General features: G+C 41.3%; 1 protein-coding gene across 1 annotated transcript in view; it reads right to left on the minus strand.

Annotated features, from left to right (window-relative positions):
• Window positions 1-19,861, minus strand: part of Plac1 (placental specific protein 1) — a 170,118-nt gene extending 150,257 nt beyond the window's left edge. Inside the window, exon 1 of the mRNA NM_001357802.1 lies at window positions 19,788-19,861. The gene's annotated coding sequence lies outside the window, so the exon portion shown is untranslated. The remainder of the gene's footprint in view (window positions 1-19,787) is intronic.
• Between the last annotated feature and the right edge of the window lie 475 nt (window positions 19,862-20,336).

The following is a 20,336-nucleotide window of genomic DNA, read 5'->3' on the forward strand; positions in this document are numbered from 1 at the left end:
TACACTCACCACACACACCACACACACTCAGCACACAAACACACATCACACACACCATACACACAAACTCAGCACACAAACAAACACACACACACACCATACATACACACAGACACACACACAACACACACACAATTTTGGACTAGGAAATCCAGCTTAGCAGCAGTGTTTGCTTAGCATATATGAGTCCTAAGTTTCACCTGAAGCCAGTCTTTCCACACAACAGTACACTTCTCACAGGCCTCCCTCCCACTCTAGTTCAATGAAACCAAAAATGCCACTGCTAATGTGCAAACATCCGATTTATATGGGCTTTTCTCTTTCTGAAGTAGGTAACAGAATACTGAAGAGACAATACGTGTTTGGACGTCTTGGGTTGGGAGTAGACATGTTCAATCAGAGAGGACTGACAGAGTGGCCAGCACTTTATTTATGCTCAAAGTGGTCCAGTTGTGACCCAATTGTGATGAACAACAATTTTTTTTCCAAACTCTACCTAACTTCATCTTGTCTGACAATTCTACAGTGTGTTAGAGCAAGAAGCCTTCCATAGTGTTGTTAAGAATGAGATTCAAAGATTCAAAGACAGTTTCCTTGTCCTGAAGAGGGGAGGAGAACACACTTGGCAGCCTACAAACAAGAAACCAACGGAGGTTTCGTATTTTTCCAAAAGAATGAAATGCCTCCAAACTGAGCATGTTTTCTGTCTTCCACTCTCTCCCAGCCCAGGCGGATGATTCTGAACACACACTCTCCTCTCACTGGCTCTGAAGAAGCTAGGGCTTGCCAGAACTGTGGACTCAAGGCGAAAGCCAAGTGCAGATGGAAGTGGCTGTGCAGAGCGGGCCCAAATTCCCTCAGCAGGGATTACTGCGGAACAAAGCTGGCGGGGTGCAGATTTCAAACAGTCACAGGTGCAGAGAGGCCCAGGGTGGAAGCTCCAAGAAAGGGGTTTGAGAAAGGGTGTTTTCCCACCCTCGTTCAGGCACCTCTCTGGCGCATTGGTTTAAAGGTGGAACAACATTATGAACTAACCAGTACCCCGGAGCTCTTGACTCTAGCTGCATATATATCAAAAGATGGCCTAGTCGGCCATCACTGGAAAGAGAGGCCCATTGGACTTGCAAACTTTATATGCCCCAGTACAGGGGAACGCCAGGGCCAAAAAGGGGGAGTGGGTGGGTAGGGGAGTGGGGGTGGGTGGGTATGGGGGACCTTTGGTATAGCATTGGAAATGTAAATGAGCTAAATACCTAATAAAAAATGGAAAAAAAGGGGGGGGGCATTGCTGCCTGAGTACAAGCACCGAATACACATGTGAGTACAAGGGGGCCTCATCACTGAAGATGAGCGCACAGGCCTGCTCTTGCCTCCATGAGAAGATTAGCCCTCCCTCACTGATCTTGCCCTGGCACTGAGAACAGAGAATGTGAACACCCTGACTGGGACATTGAAGAAAACTGGAAGATACAGATTGGGCTTTAGTTTTCAACTCGGGGAGGACTTTGGAAGGCCAGAGAAGGAACAGGCCAGGTGTGGTAAACCCAACACTCTGGAGGTTGAGGCAGGAGAATTGCTGTTTGTTTGAGGCCAACCCAGCCTACACAGTGAAACCTTGCCTTAGAACACTAAACAAATTAGTAAATGAAATGAAATCAAATTAACATTGGAAAAACTAAGAAAAATGACCGAGTGGGGCAAGACAACCTTTGGCAGTGACTTGGGTGCTGACTTCCTTAAGAAGCTAAATTAGGTTCAAATTGATGAGTCCTCTAAGTCCTCTCTACGCCGGACTCCCCAAATGTGTGTGTTTTCTTCTAAACCAATGTCCTGTCTTTTTCCTCTCTGAGTACAAGCAACACAGACGGAAAGGGCTGGGCCTTCTGTTTATTTCTGTTGTCACCTTTGAGCTCTTGTCATCTACATGCAGCTGTTAATATTTAAAAAAAAAGACCCAAAAAAATAAATGAAAGCAAGTGAAGACAGAAGTGAATGGCTGTGTGTTCCAAATTAAGTCACTCTTGGATGACCAGAACGGCGACTTCTTCAGCAAGATGAAAATCTGTGCTAGAGAATGAGAGAGAGAGACAGAGAGAGACAGAGAAACAGACAGAGAGATAGACAGAGACAGAGAGAAAGAAGGGTGGAATAAGAGTGAAAAGAGGAAAAAAACCCTCCTTCATCGAGGGTAGGGAAAGACTAGCAATGCTTGTGAGCACAGATAATAACTAACCAACTTGACAAGATGTCAGAACATTAGGTAATGTGAAATGTTCAGCCTGAAACCTTGACTCCAACATGTAGTGCATATTTTCCCCTTAGTTTGGTTTTGTCTGTGTGGCCTTCCAGCCAAATGTTCTAACTGAAAGCCCCTGAGGAAAGCCGGCACATGAGGCAATGGCTCAGAATTCCATCCTATCAGCATTCGCTGACTGCGGACTCCGTGCTCGTTCTGCTTGGTGTTGTGCTGAAAGTGTATGGAGCAAAAGGCACAGTCAGGACAGGCAAGAAGCTTACCGTGGGGCACGGGAAGAGTCTAACACACAACAGTGAAAACCATCTGATAGGAGAATAAAGGCCCAGGGCTAGTAAGATGACTTAGTGGGCAAAGGTACTGGCACTCAAGTCTGATGATCAAAGTTCAATTCTCAGACCCCACATGGTAAGAGGAGATGTGTGCACAGATGCATGAAAACACACACATATGCATCACACACACACACACACACACAAATAAATAAGTACATGTAGATTTTTTTTTTTTAAGAAAAGGAAGATGTAGGGCCAGCAAGATGGCTCAGCATATAGAGATACCTGTAGCCAAACCTGTTAAGTTCAGTTTGACACCTGGAACCCACATGGTAGAAGGAGAGAATTGTATTTATTTGTTTATTATTTTCATATGAATGTGTGTGTGTGTGTGTGTGTGTGTGTGTGTGTGTGTGTGTGTGTGCCTGAATAAGTTTAGTGCACCACGTCATAGGTATGTAACAGCCCTTGTAGGCTAGAAGAGGATGTTGGATTCCTAAGAACTAGAGTTACAGGTGATTGTGAGTAGCCAGGTGGGTGCTGGAAACTGAACCTGAGTCTCCCACAACAGCGAGCACTTTAACCACGGAGCCGTAGTTCCAGTCCTTTGTTGCTCTAGTTGTTATTGTTTGTTTGTTTGTTTGTTTGTTTTTTTCTCTAATCATAAAAACTTTGCAATGGCCACCAAGGTTTAGAGAAGTCCACAGTTATGAGTCTCTGCATAGGACTCATATCAGTCTACCACTGTTCAATTAGACATTCGGTGCTTTGCTCTTTGTTAGATCTGTGTTCTCAATATTTTATAACATTTTAGATGTATGTCTTTGATTTTTATGCATATGAGTGGCTGGGCTGCATTTATTGTATGTGCAAAATGTGCATCCCTGGCTCCTGTGGAAGCCAGAAGAGCGTGTTCATGTCCCTAAAACTGAAGTTACAGTTCTGAGCAACCATGTGGGTGCTGGGAATGGAACCTGGGTGCTCTGCAGGAGCAACAAGTACTGTTATGGATTGAGCCATCTCTCCAGCCTCTTCCCCTACCCCCCCCCCCGCCCCAGTTTTCAGGACAGGGTTTTTCTGTGCAGCTCTCATTGTCCTGGAACTCACTCTGTAGACCAGGCTGGCCTTGAACTCAAAGATCCACTTGCCTCTGCCTCCTAAGTGCTGAGATTAAATTGGATGCTACCACTGCCCAGCCTCTTCTGTTCTCTAAAAGACAGATTCTAAGTATGTAACCCAGGCTGTCCTGGCACTTTGATGTTCCTCCCTCAGTCTCCCTAGAGTTAGGATTACAGACCTGTACTACCTATCAGCTCTTTCTTCCTTTGTTTTTCTTAAAAAAATATTTTTGCATGTGATGAAAGGTCTTTCCTCAGAGGCCTGCAACAAATTTTCTTTTAGGTTTAAATGCTATGTACTAGGTCATATACCCATTCCCAAGCTGAACCTTAGAAGCAGGTAGATCTGAAATATCCCAGGGGCATAAAATTTCCAAGACTGTCTCAGGCCAATTACACTCCATCTGCAGGAGCTGGAAGCAATAGTCAAAACTATTTTGCTAAACAAGGTTCAAAATAGATGGAAAGCTATGAGACCACAATGGCCACCATCGTAAGCATAGTGTAGCTGAGTTCCTTAATTCTAGAGATAATGAAAAAATAGCTGTGCTACAAGCCATTGGCCTCTCCCTGAGAGCCAGCTGAAGTTAAGGTCTACCCCAGTGACCTCTTTGAAACTATAGTCATATCCGGAGTAACAGGAATGCCACTGCCTGGAAAAACAGGCTCCTTTTCTAAACCGGGCTTTCCCTTCTGGCCAGACTGCTTGGTCCATAACTTCAGTTGATAGGATCTTTGGGAGAGGTTTCCTTGGCCTTTTGTTTGAATGTTGTGCCCCCTTTATGATTCTATACATGAATAGGAAACCAGCCCATTCCAGCTATGTCAGGACCCTGATTAATGCCTCGGTAGCAAGCACGACCCAGGCCATAGGGAGCTGGACTCCTTCCTTTCCCAGAAGGAAACTAACGCACTCTCCCTTTGTTTGAAGGTGCTGGGCTAAAAAACAGCATCAATTTCAGAGGGAGGTGGGGGTGGGGGACAATAATCTGCTCCCTTCTCTGTTCCTCTGTTCTTTTTGTTAACCTGAAAATAAATCAGCCTTGAGGAGGGAAGATTCATCCAAGACAATGTCCATAGCCACAGACAAAGCTGCAAAACTCAGTCACAGGCAAGGCTGCAGAACTCATTGTGACCCCTGGTTCTGGGGGTGTGCAACCAAGAAAGGCCTGCGGACCTTAGGGTGCAGCTCTCATCATCTACTTCTTCCTTGACCTGTTTCTAATTTTCCAAATTCCCACACCTCCTGCAGAATAGTTTCAGCTCCTTGTCTGCCCTCTGCCTTGTCTTTCCCGGTGGTAACTTGCTCTTTCTCTCCTGGCCTGTCTGGCTAACTGCCTCGTCATCCCAATAGACATGAAGGTACCCTTTACATCTCTGCTTTGGGTCCATTTTCACTGTTTTTCTGGAGTTCAAATTAACGACTTTAAAAACATTTTGGTAAATGGAGATATAGAAGCTAGATAGGATTGTGGTCATTTTGGCCCTCATTTTTCTTGCTGCTTACAGAGTAGGAAAATTCAGTGCTGTTTTTGGATTTGACCCAATACCTTTTCTGTCCAGAATGCCAATAATTCACTCTCCAAGTGACTTGTTTGGCTCCACTGACCATATCATATACCATATATTACAGATAATTTATCACAGTCATTGGCAAAGCTGACCACTGCCCAAACTCTACTCATGTGCCCCAGCATCAATGCTGCCAGAGGCAAGCATCCGTTCACATTTAGGGAGACGTGGTGGGCTGTTAAACCAATCTACATTATTTGAGGCAAAGGAGTGGAAGCAAAGAAACTTCCAGGGCTCTTGGATAAGTATCAGTACAATTGCTTTTGGACTGCAAATACTTAAAAAATTGCCTTTTCAACATGACTTAGAATTTGTTTTTCAAATCCTGTGAAGTGTTGTGTACAGACCATTTTGCTCAATGTTGTGGGAGCTACAGGGTTGGAGTAGTGAGGGATACATAGCATATACTCTGAAGTAATGTTGAACAACCCAAGTCACAGAATAGACTAGACTGCTGAAGTAGGGGACTTTACCCTTAGTTGATGTAGAACAGCTTAACTTATTTCTAAGCATTGCCCTTGGGCCTTTTCATTTAGGACAATGACATACTCAGGGAGAGTTGGGGTGGAACACCACTAGCCATCTAGAGTTAAGCAAATCCTCTCATTAGCCTATAGCTACTCTATACTCAAAAGTTCAGTTACTCGCTTGCTGTGGCCAGAGTTGAGCTATTGCTGGGAAGGGAAGATGAATGTGAACAGGGCTGGGGAGAATGTTGATCAGACCTCCCTGGGAAACACACTGCTATATTCCAAGTTGCCTGGTCACTGAACTTAGTAAGTTTAAAAAAGACATTATTTTGTTTGGTGACCTATAGTGAAGCTTGCACTCTGGCAAAGAAGAGAAAAATAAATGTCTGGGGGAGGATAGTAGGACTCTCCTTAAGAAAGTCTCTGTTGAGGCTGGAGAGATGGCTCAGCAGGTAAGAGCACCGACTGCTCTTCCTAGAGGTCCTGAGTTCAAATCCCAGCAACCACATGGTGGCTCGAAACTGCCCGTAATGAGATCTGACTCCGTCTTCTGGAGTATCCGACCAGAGTGAGCAAAGGTCCTAAAATGTCAGTTCCCAACAACTACACGAAGGCTCACAACCATCTGTACAGTGTACTCACATACGTAAAATAAATAACCCTTTTTAAAAAAGAAAGTCTCTGCTGGTCATTCAGCTTATTACATTTTAAAGAGACATTATGGGGTCTAAAGAGAACCATAGATGTAGGGAGAGCACTGGCTTCTAGAAACCTACCAGTGGCATTTATAATAACAACAGTGGCATGGGTGTTTTGTGTGATGCAACTTAACTCTTCTTCAAATCACTTCCACATTTTCTACCATAAAACCATAGCACCCTAAGCACAGGGTAGAAACGTACCATAGAATTGTGATCCCTCCTAGCACTCATGAATCAGAGGCCAGCCAGGCCAGCCTTTGGAGAGACAGTGTCTCACAAAGGAAGACTGAGATGGAGGGAAAGAAGAAAGGAGAGAAAGAAGAGAGCTAGAGAAGAAACTAGTCAATGTAATATCTAGTCAGTGCTGCTCTTCCAGAGGACCCAAGTTAAATTCTAGAACCTTTGAAGTGGCTCATAACCACCTGTAATTCCAGTTCCAGAGATCCAGTGTCCTCTTCTGGCCTCATTGGCCACTATATGCATGTAGTGCACAAACAAACATGTGTGGAAGTGGGGGCACTCAAGACACATACAAAATTAATCCTAAAGATACATACTGAGAAGGTTGTATGTATGTACTCCTAGGAAAAAAGAGAGCAAGGAGGGGTATAGAGGAAGGTTTAGAAGGAGGAAAGGGAAGAAATAAAATAAAATTTAAAAATAAGGATTTTTAAAAAGATGTATTTATTTTTATTTTGTGTATGGGTGTGTTGTCTGCATTTATGTCTGCATACCATTTGCACACAGCACCTGCTGAGGCCAAAAAAGCTCATTGGATTCCCAGAATTGAACTTGCAGATGGTTGTGAGCTACTAGGTTGGTGTTGAAAATTGAACCTGGATACTTTGAAAGAGCAGGCAGTGTTCTTAGTCACTGAGCCATCTCTCCAGCCCCTTTCTCTTTTTAAAGATTTATTTTTATTTGTCTGTATATGTGTCTCTGTGTGTAATGTGCACATGAGTGTAGTGTCTGTGGAGTCCTGAAGAGGGCATCAGATCTCTGGAGCTAAAGTTCCAGGAAGTTGGTTATGAACACCCGACTAAGGGAATTTCTGATGGAAAGAAAAATATAAATCAAACAAAACATATGTCAAGCCATAATGATTCCCAAAGCTACACTTTAGAATGAACTCTTGCACACACTAAGTGAGGCTCAAATTAAATGAAAATATTAAAAGTCCACAGATATGTTAAAACTAAACAGTTGTTAAAATGCAATATGGAATCTCATGCTCTTTAAATCTATTCCCTAAGGAGCAAATTGACTTCAGAGATTTCATATTCAAAAAGTTCTTTTTTGTGTGCGAACTTGCTGGTCTACCCTGTCCAGTTTTTTTATAGGAAGAATACTCCAATGAGATATGGACAGATGGGAAGTGGCCTCTGAACAACCTAAACAGTTTTGTTTTTTAGATGAAAGAGCTTTATTCTTTATACATTAGGAACATGCTGGGTTTTACTCTTAGCAATTTTAACTTCATATTTGAAAACTTCATTTACTTGTGGCCCCTGTAGCTACTAAGGCAGCTTGACTTTTTTTTTTCTTCTTCTTCTTCTTTTTTTTTTTGTTGTGTGTGTTATCAGGGCTTAAATGGAGAAACCTTGATATTTTATAGCAGATTGCATTTTTTTCTCCTTTCAAATTATTGTCTTGTTATTTTGTGTGTGTACACATGCTTATGTGTGTGTTAGTGATTTTTCTATTAGTGTGATCAATACGACATACAGAAGAAAGAATTTATCAGGCTTCCAACTTCAGAGGGTTAAATCTATGACCATCATAGTGGGGAGTGTGACAGAGGATAGGCAGGCATGGTGCTGGAGCGGTACTGAGAGCTACACTCTGATTCATAAACATTAGGCATAGAGAGTGCTAGCTGAGAATGGCCTAGGTTTTTGAAATCTTTAAGTCCACCCCCTAGTGACACAACAAGGACACATCCCCTAATCCTTCCTAAACAGTTCCACGTACTAGGGATCAAACATTCAAATATATCAGTCTATGGGGTCATTATCACGCAAAGCACCACAGCGTGTGTATGTATGGGCAGACATGCATGTGCAAATAGCACATGCAGAGATTAGACTTTAGAGAGAGTTTGTTCCTTCCACTGTGGGATCTAGGGTTTGAACTGAAGTCAAGCTGTCAATCTTGCATGGCAAGCACTTTTTACCAATGGAGCCATCCTGCTGCTCTGGACTGCTTTTCTTTATGCATAAAATGACTGGCAAGAAAGGAAATGACTTAGGTCTGATATTGGCAAGTTAAGGAGCCAACATTTGTTTTATTTCGCTTAAAGCCTTGGCTGGGATGATAAAGAATGGAGAGACCATGATGCTCTGTTCTGACCACCAGGCTATAATAAATGAGATGTGTGCTCAGTTTTAATCTCATATTGGAGGAAATGTTCTAATAAGGATTACTCATAATGGGCTTTTGACACATTTTTGCCACTTCCAAAAGTATGAGGACACAAAGAAAATGAGAAGCAAAGCCTAACAGGAAAGCCTAATTAAAAGACTTTTTCCTCTATTTAAAAATATGAAACTGAGTCAGGCTTAGTGGTATGAACATAAATTTCAGATACTCAAGAGGGTGAGACAGGAGGACTGAAACTCATGGCCCACATGGACAACACAGAATGAATTCAAGAATGAATTAAACTGTACAAGTCAGTTTAGTGAGACCCTGTCCCAAGATCAGAAGAGGGCTGGGGATGTAGTCATTGACAGTATACTTGCCTAGCACGTGTATGACACTATGTAGAGAAAACAAGAGAAAGACTGAAGAAATGTTTCTGCTTTAAAAAAAGAAAGTGTTTTAAACTTCTGTATAATTCCTAGGCTTCAAGAAGACCTCCTTTAAAGTTCATAATTTTTAGAAACACAGAAAATTCTATCTAATCAGTTTCTATATGCTCATCACTTTATTTTTCTTCTTCTGTACCAAAGTATCCATTTTGTTAAAAAGTTTCTCTTGACCTTGTCTCCCATCCCAAGAACATCTACAAAGGATACTTTTTAAATAGGAATGGATTTGCACTACACTATACTACAATACTGTACTTCTTGTGTCTATGTGGAAACCCTTAGCAGCTCTAGTCCCATCATCAGAGATAGGTGGTGAGCAGCCCTAAAGCTTTGATAATAAGAGGTGAGCAAGCAATGGAATCTGCCAGGTCACCTTACCTTGACCCCGTCAAGGATTAGATTTACCAGAAATAAACAAAATTAGCTAGGACATGTTTAATTATAAAACGCAGCTCTTGGAATACACTTGAGGAAAACTTTCTAGGATTAAACTACACAACAACCCCCCTTTATATATCCTTTATTTTTTTTTCTTATTTCATAAGAAACTTTCTCTGGAATAAGCACCCAATTGGCCTCATGTACATTTGAGTCATGTTGGGCCATTTCAACCACCAGCTCATGCTGCCAACTTAACATTTATTTCCATCACTGTCCTGTCATTCTTCATATTGTGAATAGCCTAATTTTCCTCCTCAGCCCCAACTCAGTCGTCTTCCTCAGAACTTGACAATTAGATTGATGAAAATTTGAAACTGTGGTCAGGATCCCCGCCCCCCAACAATGAGCAGTCTTTGAACACATCCCATCAGGTAAAGATGTTTTTTTACATTGTATTGCTTGTGTATGGTTGGAAGAAAATGCATGTGTCATGGTCTCTGTGCGGAGGTCAGAGGAACATTTAATAGGGTCTGTTCTGTCCTACCTTTATGTAAGTTCTAGGGACCTAAGTCACGTCATGAGACTTCCACTGCAAGTGCTTTGCCCACTGGTCTTGCTGGTCTCAGATGATTTTTTTCCTGAATATTGTTTCTTCCCAGTCTGCGCTAGAATCTCTCCGTTCCTACTTTCTTCCATTTTTATCCTTTCTCTTATTTATCCTACATGGTAAATTTATGTGGCTATTTAAGTGGAATGAAATTAAAATGAATCTGATGTATAAGTTCAGTTTTGTTATTGTGTTAGCCACATTTCAAGTTTTCAATAACCCTGGCTACTGAATGGGATATCATAAACTTAGCACACTATTATCACCACAGAAAATTCTACTAAACAACATTGCTTGGTAGGGTTCCCTGACTTCTTTCTTATGTCATAGATTACTGATCTCAGGAAGACAGCTATCTTTTTATCCAACAGCAGTAAGAGCCATTACACAGGGACTCTCCTACCCTTCTAGTCACCAGAGCCTTAGGATACCACCAAAGTTTTAGAATAAATGCCACTTTCCTTTCTTGGTCTTGCAGGATCTTTCTAGTCTGCAAAATTAATGTGACTAAGACTTCCGCAGCATCCTTCTTCAATCATCACCCTCCAAAAATGTCTTTTCTCTGGTCTGTTCCTCCCACCCCGTGACTCTTTAACGTCACAAATGCTAAAGAAGTGCTGGTTAAATAAGGCAATATATTTGCTAGAAGCTTTCCTCCTATCTTTCCTCCATTTTCATGGTCTAGTCTTCTGCTCTTCAGCCAACCTTCTTGTGAGCTCACCTCTCCATTGACTATCTGCTCATGAATATGGGTTATTGCTGTCCTATTCAGCAGAGGTAAGATATGAAAGCAGCCTAGATAGCGACAAACACATGAAAGACTAACAAAAAACGTTTCACATATATATATGTATACACACACACACACACACACACACACACACATATATATATATATATATATATATATATATATATATATATATATACACCATAAAGAAAAAATAAAACTGATTTTCTTTTTTATCCGCAGGATCTAATGCCTTCCTCTGACCTCTGCAGTCACCAGGCACACACATGGTGTGGTGCACACACATGGTGTTGTGCACACACATACATACAGGTAAATATAAACATAAAAATGTCCTAAACTCTTTCTCAAGAATTAAAAAAAAAAGAATAAACCTTTAAAAACAAACATACAAAACGGAGTCTCAATCTTCCCATTTAAGTGACTAATTCTCGCCTATATGACTGACGTTACAGGAAAAGCGCCACGAGTAAATGTTTACATTATCCATGAACGGCGCCAGTGATCCAGTAAAATGTGTCTCCGCACCCCAGTTAGCTCTGCTCTTGCACCACTATGGGGGGACATCTAACTCTGAGAAAGTAGTCTGTCCTTTCTTTGGAAGCTGTGTGGAGAACTGAGGCTGTGGAGTGACTGAGAGAAAACCTGCAAACGCAAAGGCACGGGACATCCCTAGTCAAAGGAAGAGAACTACGTTGCCCTACCAGAGTCCTTTCTTCAGACTCTCTCAGGACGGCTTGGAAATTCCTCCCCCTTTCCCTGTTTCTCCCTTTTTGAAGGAACAGGGGATGGGTTAACAGCGTCTCTGTTGCTTCTTTCTAGAGACCCCCACAATTGCTGCAGATCGTAATGGAACACCGGTCACTCCCACCAGGACAATACCATGCCAGAAACCTGGAGCAAATTAGACGTGGGTGTTAGATGAAGAAAGCTGACAGGGCAGCACTAGTTCCCTTCTCAAAATGCACACAGAATGTCCACGGCAGCCTTCCAGAGCGCCGGATGGCGAGAGCTAACTGATAGGGAAGGCAGCGGCTTTTCCTGCCTTTTGCCTCCCTGCCGCTAGCTTTCAGTACACACACATCGCTGTGCTGATTACAAAGCTAAGCACATGGTGACTTCGGAATATACAGCTTCTTCGGCTTTGTGAAAATAAAAGAAATGCTGACAATGTGGGATAAGATCCTTGATTTCTCACATGCAACTAAAAGACCAGCAGTCCCTGACCAAATAAATGTTCTTAAAGTGTAAATTCAATATTCAAACCCATAAGTGACATTAAGAACACTGGAGAATAATAAAAAAAATAAAACCAACATCGGGGGAAATTTGCATTGAACACTTGTGGGATGTTGGATACTTTGTGATTTTTTTTTTATAGCTGCAAGGTCAAGGTAGTTTTTCACAGTGATTTGTACAGTTTGCTTATAAAAGAAAAACAGATTTAAGAGAGCGTTCAGCTATGTACAAAATAATCAAAGTTATAAAAATAACTCCCCAAATGAACCCTGACTGGACAATTTAGATGAAAATTCTATAAAAGGCAGATTGCTTGGGCCGGCAACATAGCTTTTGGTGTGCTGGAAGAAAATCAGTAGATGAAGAAACTTCTTTTACAAATATAAAAGAAAGAAAAAAAAATAGAAGAAAGGAAAGGAGGAAGGCTTCCTGCTTCACACCTGTGACCCCAGCCTGCAGGCAGGGTGACCTTCATGAGTGATCTTCAAGGGCAACCTGGACTACATCGGTTTTTGATACTGTCGTCCTGAGCTACAGAGTGAGAGACTGTTTCAAAACTAACTGACTAAATTATAAATCAAAATGCAGTAAAGGAAAAATGAAAAAGAAATGGAAAAATCAATAAGTTGATTAAAAAAAAAAAGAAACCCTTCCACCTTCTACCAAACAGATTTTGTTGTTAGGTAAACATAAGATAGTGACAACTTATGTACATATATATGCACACACACTCATATATATGTGTGTATATTATATATAATTATAATTAAGAGAAAGCTTATGAGCTTATAAAGCAGATGGTAGATTTGTGTCACAGCCTGGAAATGAATGGTTCTTTTGATGTAAGTGTATCTGACAGTTTCCTAGCTAAATACATGCTCTGGCCACACAGGTCTCAAAGATGGATAGAATGGAGAATCCTGCAGGACAGAAAAGACGAGCCACAAGCGTTGGCAACACTGATATTCTTTTACAGTGAGGATTTGAATTTTCAGCTTTGTGCTTAAACATGTTTTACCAGCAGAAAGTAAACCAACCCGGCTCATAATGCAACATTGGGCTGGCCATCTGGTTTGGAGTCAAGTTTAATAAACCCAGAGACATTAAATCTACTTGTCTAGCACTACAACTAATCAAAGAAAGACTGGTCAAAGCATCAGGGGTGGGAACAAGAGGACATTATTTGTGAATTGTGTAACTAGAGTTTCCATTCCTGTTTAACTTTTGAGAGAGAGAGACAGAGAGAGAGAGACAGAGAGACAGAGAAGGAAAGTAAGCGAGTGTGGGGGGAGGGAGGGAAGGGAGAGGGAGGGAGGGGAGAGGGAGAGGGGAGGGAGAGGGAGAGGGAAAGGTTGATTGATTTCAGGCATATAAGGGTCCTTGCAGCTCATATTTCTCATCCACAAGGAACTGGTGTTTGTTTAATAAGCAACTGGTTCACAACTGGGCTTCAACCGTCTGACCACATCCTGGAACATGCTGTTGAATCACACTCAGACCCACACTGACATCTGCAGGTAATTGAAACAGGGCTTTCCAGGACTGGATTCGAGACTCTGGATCCTCACTCGGGCCTTTTAGCTCATCACAGTAGGGTGCTAACCCATAAAACTTCAATATCCTGGATGGCAATGAGTTCCTTTCAAACATATTCTCAGTACTGAAGTGCTTTCATACAACAAATTAATGCAGCATATAGAAAATATGCTTGATTTTGCAGCAAAGGCCACAGACAGAGCGGTTTCCACCTGGTATAAGTCCAGCAATTTTTATTTTCACTGTACACATTTCCCCCCTTTTCACACAGTCTCCAAGTGGCACCCAGTACTTTCTCAGTACCTTATAGAAAGATTACTCCCCAAAATCTAAACTCAAGTTCGTAGTTATCCTAAGTTCACATCTATCAAAGAGTTTACACACACACACACACACACACACACACACACACCCCACAATTTACTGTAATAAATCTCTGCTAATCAGCATGCTTCTTTATATATTTCATCAAAACTCTAAACCATCTATAAAAATAGGAAGAAAACAGAACTGTGGCAAAAGTCAAGCTGCTCCATTCTGCCTAAGCATTCAGTTGTTCTGTAATGCCTTTTAAGCTGGCAAAAAGGACAAAGTAATGTTTTATTGGGTCAATTTATAATTATAATTTATAATTACTGTGTTAGCAACAATAGGATCTGTTAGCAAGGGGCTTCTTTTACAATGACTATTTTAGAGAAAGCCTGTTTTTCCAGGCTTATAAAATCAAGTGACTCATTCAACTTCTGAGGCAAAAATCAACATATAAAGAAGGCCTTATTCTACACATCGAAAACACGTTATAAAAACAACTGCATCAAGGATTTCTAGTGGTAAGAAACCAAAAAAACAAGGTTAACTGGGTGTGGTTGTGTACACCCTTAAGGCCAGCAGTCAGGAGGTAGATGCGGGAAGGGTGTGAGTATAAGGCTATCGAAGGCTGTATAAAAATAACAAACCAAGTTAAAAAAATTCTAAAGGGTGAGCATGGGAGTCCACACCTTTAATCCTAACACTTAAATGACACAGTTATCTGTGAGTTTGAGGCCAGCCTGATCTACAAAAGTGAATTCCAGGCCAGCCAGGGTGATACAGTAAGACCTTGTCTCAAAAAAAAAAAAGATTTTAAAAAGAAAGAAAAAGAAAAGGAGGGAGAGAGAAGGAGGAAATGAAAAAAAAAAACCCAAAACAAAACCACGAGGGTAATTGCTAGCTTGAGGGCTCATTAATACATTCCATCAACAGGCGCTCATAAATAGACAGTTGCCAAATTTTGCAACGTGTTCCATTGCAAACATTTATTGATATTTTTTTTTTTTGGTGCCCAGAATGTTTTTTCTTAAAGAAATGGAGTTCTAGCAGTTAGAGTTGCAAGTTAATTAGCGAAAGTCTAGATACTGTATGTCTGCCGTGAGAGGGTGGAAGCAGTTGCGGCAGTAAGAGGAAACATATGTTGGAATGATTTTTAGCCCTGGTTAGTTCTCAGTGTTCTAGTTTTGCTCCATGAGGACACCATTACAGAAAGATAAGAAAGCAGGGCATTTCAAAGCACTTTATATGCTAGTGTCTGATTTCACTTGAGAATTTCCAAGCTTTCTTACTTTTGATGACGGCACATGGTTTATGCACATCGGCACTGCTGAAGGTTTTATTTAACAAATGGAAACATAAATTTGGGAGAAAAGATAGAAAGGAGATACTGGCACGGAAAGAGCAAGAACTGAAAGTGGGGAGAGCTGGAGAAAATATGCATTTAGATCTCATGCCTCACCCCCATGTTGTTCACTCTTTTTCTTTCAACTAGCATGTGGTGAGCTGTGTTAGTGAGTATGAGGACCAAGTCATTCTATCATTTATTAATTTAATAAATGCTAGTAGAGTATTAACATTATACATAGAGTAAAGGATAGCAACCTGAACAAGACAGCCTCGATCATTACGCTCACAGACATGAAACAGATAGCAGCATTCTAAGCAAGGAGTTCAGGTCTGTCTCTGGCTATTTGGGGTTGAAGGCTTCAAAACAACAAAACAATAACAAGGCAAAAGAAAAACAAGCAAATAAACATAAATTAATACCTGTAATCCCAGGTACTTATGGGGTTGAAGCCGAAGGATCACCCGAAACAGAGTCAAGACCAGCATGGTCTATATAGTGAAATCTAAATCAGCTAGGGCTACAATGTAAAAAATCTCTGTCTCTCTGTCTCTCTCTCTCTCTCTGTCTCTTTCTCTCTCTGAGTGTGCGCGTGTGCGTGTGCGTGTGCGTGTGTGTGTGTGTGTGTGTGTGTATTTTAAAATTTGAGGACCAGTCTAGGCTACAAAGCAAACCTATATCTTCAAAACAAATAAAAATAAATCAGGGATGGAGGAGCCAGGCCTGGTAGCACAATCCTGTAATGTAAGCACTTGGGAAGTGAAGATAAATGGATCGGGAGTTCAAGGCCAGCTTTAGCTACATAGTTTGAGGACAATTGGGGCTACACAATGTCCTGTCTAAACCTACCCCGCCCACACACACACACAGAGGGCAGAGAAAAAGAAAAGAGCGAGTGTAAGTGTCATAAAAGACGAAGCCAGATCTCGGATTGCCTCCTGGCATCACAATAACTCCTTTCCACTAGATGGCTGAAGGTAACAGACAGAGGAGCCTGATAATACTGGCTGGAACCAGGACAGAGCAACTGGTCTCTAAGTGACTTAACTGATAAGTTAACGTCAGTCGAGCTGGGCCCTGAACAAAAGAACCATCCAGCTTACACACAGAGCACCGTGGAAAACAAACAATTGTTATTTAAGTCTCTCACAGTTTTAAGGGGGAGGGGGGTAATGTAGGCTATTTTATAATAGCTCATACAAGCTGTGCATGGTAGATCAGTCCTGTAATCCTAGTGTTTGGAAAGTTGAGACAGCAGGACTTTTTTAATGAATTTTTTTTTTACTGTGTATCATTTAAAAAGTCTGTTCTTCCATTATGACCACTTGAGAGATTTGTACTTCTTTTTTCACCATAATTTTTTATTGATCATTTAGAAACTTCACATAATGTACCCCAATCACACTCACTGTTCAGTCCTTCCAGACTTGCCTACCTCCCCTGTTCCCCCCACCCACCCTAACACCAGAAAAAGAAGAAGAAGAAAAAAAACAAGACCAATTTGTGTTGCCTACATACTCACTAGAGTATGGTCAAGTTCCCAGTGGTCAGCCCCTCAGAGAAAACTGAGTCCTTCCCAACCCCCACTCTGCCATCAACTATGAAGCCGTTCCACCCTGACTGGTCTCTTCTGATCTCAGAAGCTAATTGGGTCGGTCAGGCAGGCTTAGTGCTTGGATGGGAGACAACGGGATTTTTCAGAGGCCAGCCTGAGCCACATTGCAGGCCATATGAGGCTACACAGAGAGATTCTCTTTCAAAAATAATGTTTCCCTCTATGCCCAAATAAATATGCTACTTATTGTGTAAAATTTTGGGGGGAGAAAAAGAAAATGTGGAATTTTTTTTTGTACATGCATACTTTCTCTGCCAGTATACACAAGAAATGGAAACCAATTGCTTCTGGGGGTAAAGGAGCTAAAGTAGATTGGGAACGTGGCAGGGAATTCATTTAGAATTGAGAATTTAGAAGCATCCGAATACATTTACTATGAATGAATGATATCTATTCTTTATACTGGGGTCTTTCTAGAACCCTCGAATAATATCTAGGGGAAACTAGGAAATCATAAACTGGTATAATCTTTGTAGTTTGAAGGCATGGCTTAAGCAATGCCTATAAAAATATGCAAATACATATGCAATTCACAGACTATCCCTGGAAGAATCTGCCAGAAGCTGTTAGCATTGGTTGCTTCTGAGGAGAGATATATTATACCCTTTTCCCTATATACCCTTTTCACAGTTTGATTTTAATTTTAAATTTTAAATATGATGTTTTATTAATTCATTGAGAATTTCATGCATGCAAACAATGTATCTCGATCATATTCCCCTCCACTCAGCCCCTTAAACTCCTTTCAAATTTACCTTCCCACACTATTCACATCCAACTTTGTGCCCCCCCCTTTTTTTTTTGTAACCCACTAAGGTCCAATTTGTGCTGCCCATGTGTGTCTCTGAGTGTGAGCTGTTGATTGGAGTGCAGTCGACCTATTAGGAGCCACACCCTTAAAGAATACCAAGTCTCCCTCCCCTAGAAGCCATCAATTGTCAGTAGAACCTTGACTAGAGGCAGGGGGCGCTCATGAGCCCCATCCCTGCAGAAAGCTCACTGTTGTTTTTCTGCAAGTTTTGTGCAGCCAAGCACAGGGAATTTTAAATACATACTGAACTTGTGTTGTCTTTCTGAAGGGAAACTAAGTGAAAATGCATGCCCTTTGAAGTACCTCTAAGAATCTCACCTAGACATGTTAGTACACAGTTGTAATCTCAGATACTCAACAGGCTGACGCAGGAGAATCAGAAGTTGGGAGTCCAACCTCTGACACACAGTGAGAATCCTTGCCTCCCCCAAATGATTTTTATAGAAATACAGATAGAAACAAAGATAAAAAAAACCTTTCTCAAAAAAGAAAAGAGAAAGAAAGAAAGAAAGAAAGAAAGAAGAGAGAGAGAGAGAGAGAGAGAGAGAGAGAGAGAAAGAAAGAAAGAAAGAAAGAAAGAAAGAAAGAAAGAAAGAAAGAGGAAGATGTAAAATCCTATAGTTATACACATTAACATGCTATTTAACAAACTCTTTAGTGGGGCAAGTGAGATGGCTCAGTGGGTAAGGATTTTGCCACCAAGCCTGATGACCTGAACACAATCCCCCAAGCTCACATGGTGTCAGGAAAGAACTGACTCCCTCAGGGTGTCCTCTGACCTCTACAGACATAATGTGGCATTCTCGACCATGCAAGTACACATGAAAAATAGGAAAGAAAGAAATATAAAGAGAATTAAAGAACCTAAATGACCATCAATTAAGAATCAATTAAAAATGTAGACTGTTCATAAAAGAAAATACTATATAAATATGAAAAGTGAATCCATAATCCACCACCTTGCTCAACTTATAATACATTTTTGTTTGCTACAGGGTCTCACTGCGTAGCCATGACTGTTGTGGAATTCACTCTATAGACCAGGTTGGCCTGGACCTCAAAAAGACCCATCTGCTTCTGCCTCCTGAATACTGGGACTAAAGGTGTGTGCCACCACACCTGGCTAACACAGAATATTCTTGAACTCTCAATAAACACCCCTTCTAGCCATTCATTTTCTTGCCTCAGCTTCCCACATGTTGGGATTATAAGCACACAACACTACCTACACATGGCAGGAATCCAGGAATTCTTGAACCTTCACCAACCAACACAGTCCCCTCTCTTTTCAGAACTCCACAGGTCCCTAAGAAAGACAAGTATCTAGAGGGCAGAGTCACCCCATTTAGATTCAGTGTAGTCATCTTGTCATCAGAAGACTTAGGCTGAAAGTTCTTTGGACCCAAAGCATCAGGTCTCAGGAACTTGACCAAAATCTTCTCTGAGGAATCCATTCTGACCTTAGCTCTCCTTTAATCAGAGAGATAGTAAGTATAGACCTCAAGGGCATTTTAGGCCCCTATCCCCTAAGCCTCAAGCAAGTTCCCTCTTGTCTTTGAAGACAAGATGGGGGTGGTGTTTTAAGAAGGTAAGAGTGAGGGTGAGGCAAGCAGGCCTTTCTTACCATACTTCACAGAGCAAAGAGTAGCATCCCCAAAGGATAGTCCAAAGAAAGACCCCCATAAAGACCATTCCACAAAGACTAAGCAGGTTCTCTTTTCCACGCATCAACATGACCCACTGGGTTTCTGTATCAGCGTTCTTGTATACATTTATCCCTAAGATCTTGGCCATATTCAAATACCTCTCAGAACCATTGCTTTCCTAGAGCATTCTTTAGGTCAGCTTTTTCCTTGCTACTTATTTTTAAAACACAAGTCCTTAGAAACCTTATTTTCTACATTTAGTTCAATAGAATACTTCATACTATTCACATAAATGGAAAATGAGGATCAGAATCCAGAGAGAGAAAGAGAATATCAATAAATATTACCTAAGATGGAACTCCTTGACAAAGGCTCCTCATGCAAGTTCTCCTCAGAGATGTCTGAAAGGCGGGCCTGCAATGCTCCTCCTCCTAGAGGTTATAATGTCTGGGAAATACTTTCCAGGAGATTTTGTTTCAGCTTCTCCTATAGGTTAACATCCTCCTGTGATTTTCTTTTAGCTCCGCCTATAAGTGAGAGTGACATTCTTTCAGCTCCCTCTATAGGTTAGAGTGTAGGACTATTAGCCAGCACAATTTTATTGAGTGACTATTCTTTTTCAGATACAGCGCTAACTGCTTGAGATACAGGAGAAAAAGGAAGATAAGCTGTAATTGAACCCACACGGAGAAAGGCAAGCAACAGGGGTGCTATTAGAAGACATAGGACAGACTAAACACACCAATAGTCTCCATCTTCTGAGCCCATCTATTTAAACTAGGAGTTAAAGCATGCTGGCAGGAATGTCTCAGGGACTTCCAAATGACCAGAGACAATGGGAAACTATCAGGCCACATGTTAATTGACCTTGGTAATCACTCCCTCCTTTGCTTCAC

This window comes from Mus musculus, chromosome X (assembly GCF_000001635.26).
Source record: "Mus musculus strain C57BL/6J chromosome X, GRCm38.p6 C57BL/6J".
In the NCBI taxonomy this organism is placed as follows: Eukaryota; Metazoa; Chordata; class Mammalia; order Rodentia; family Muridae; genus Mus; species Mus musculus.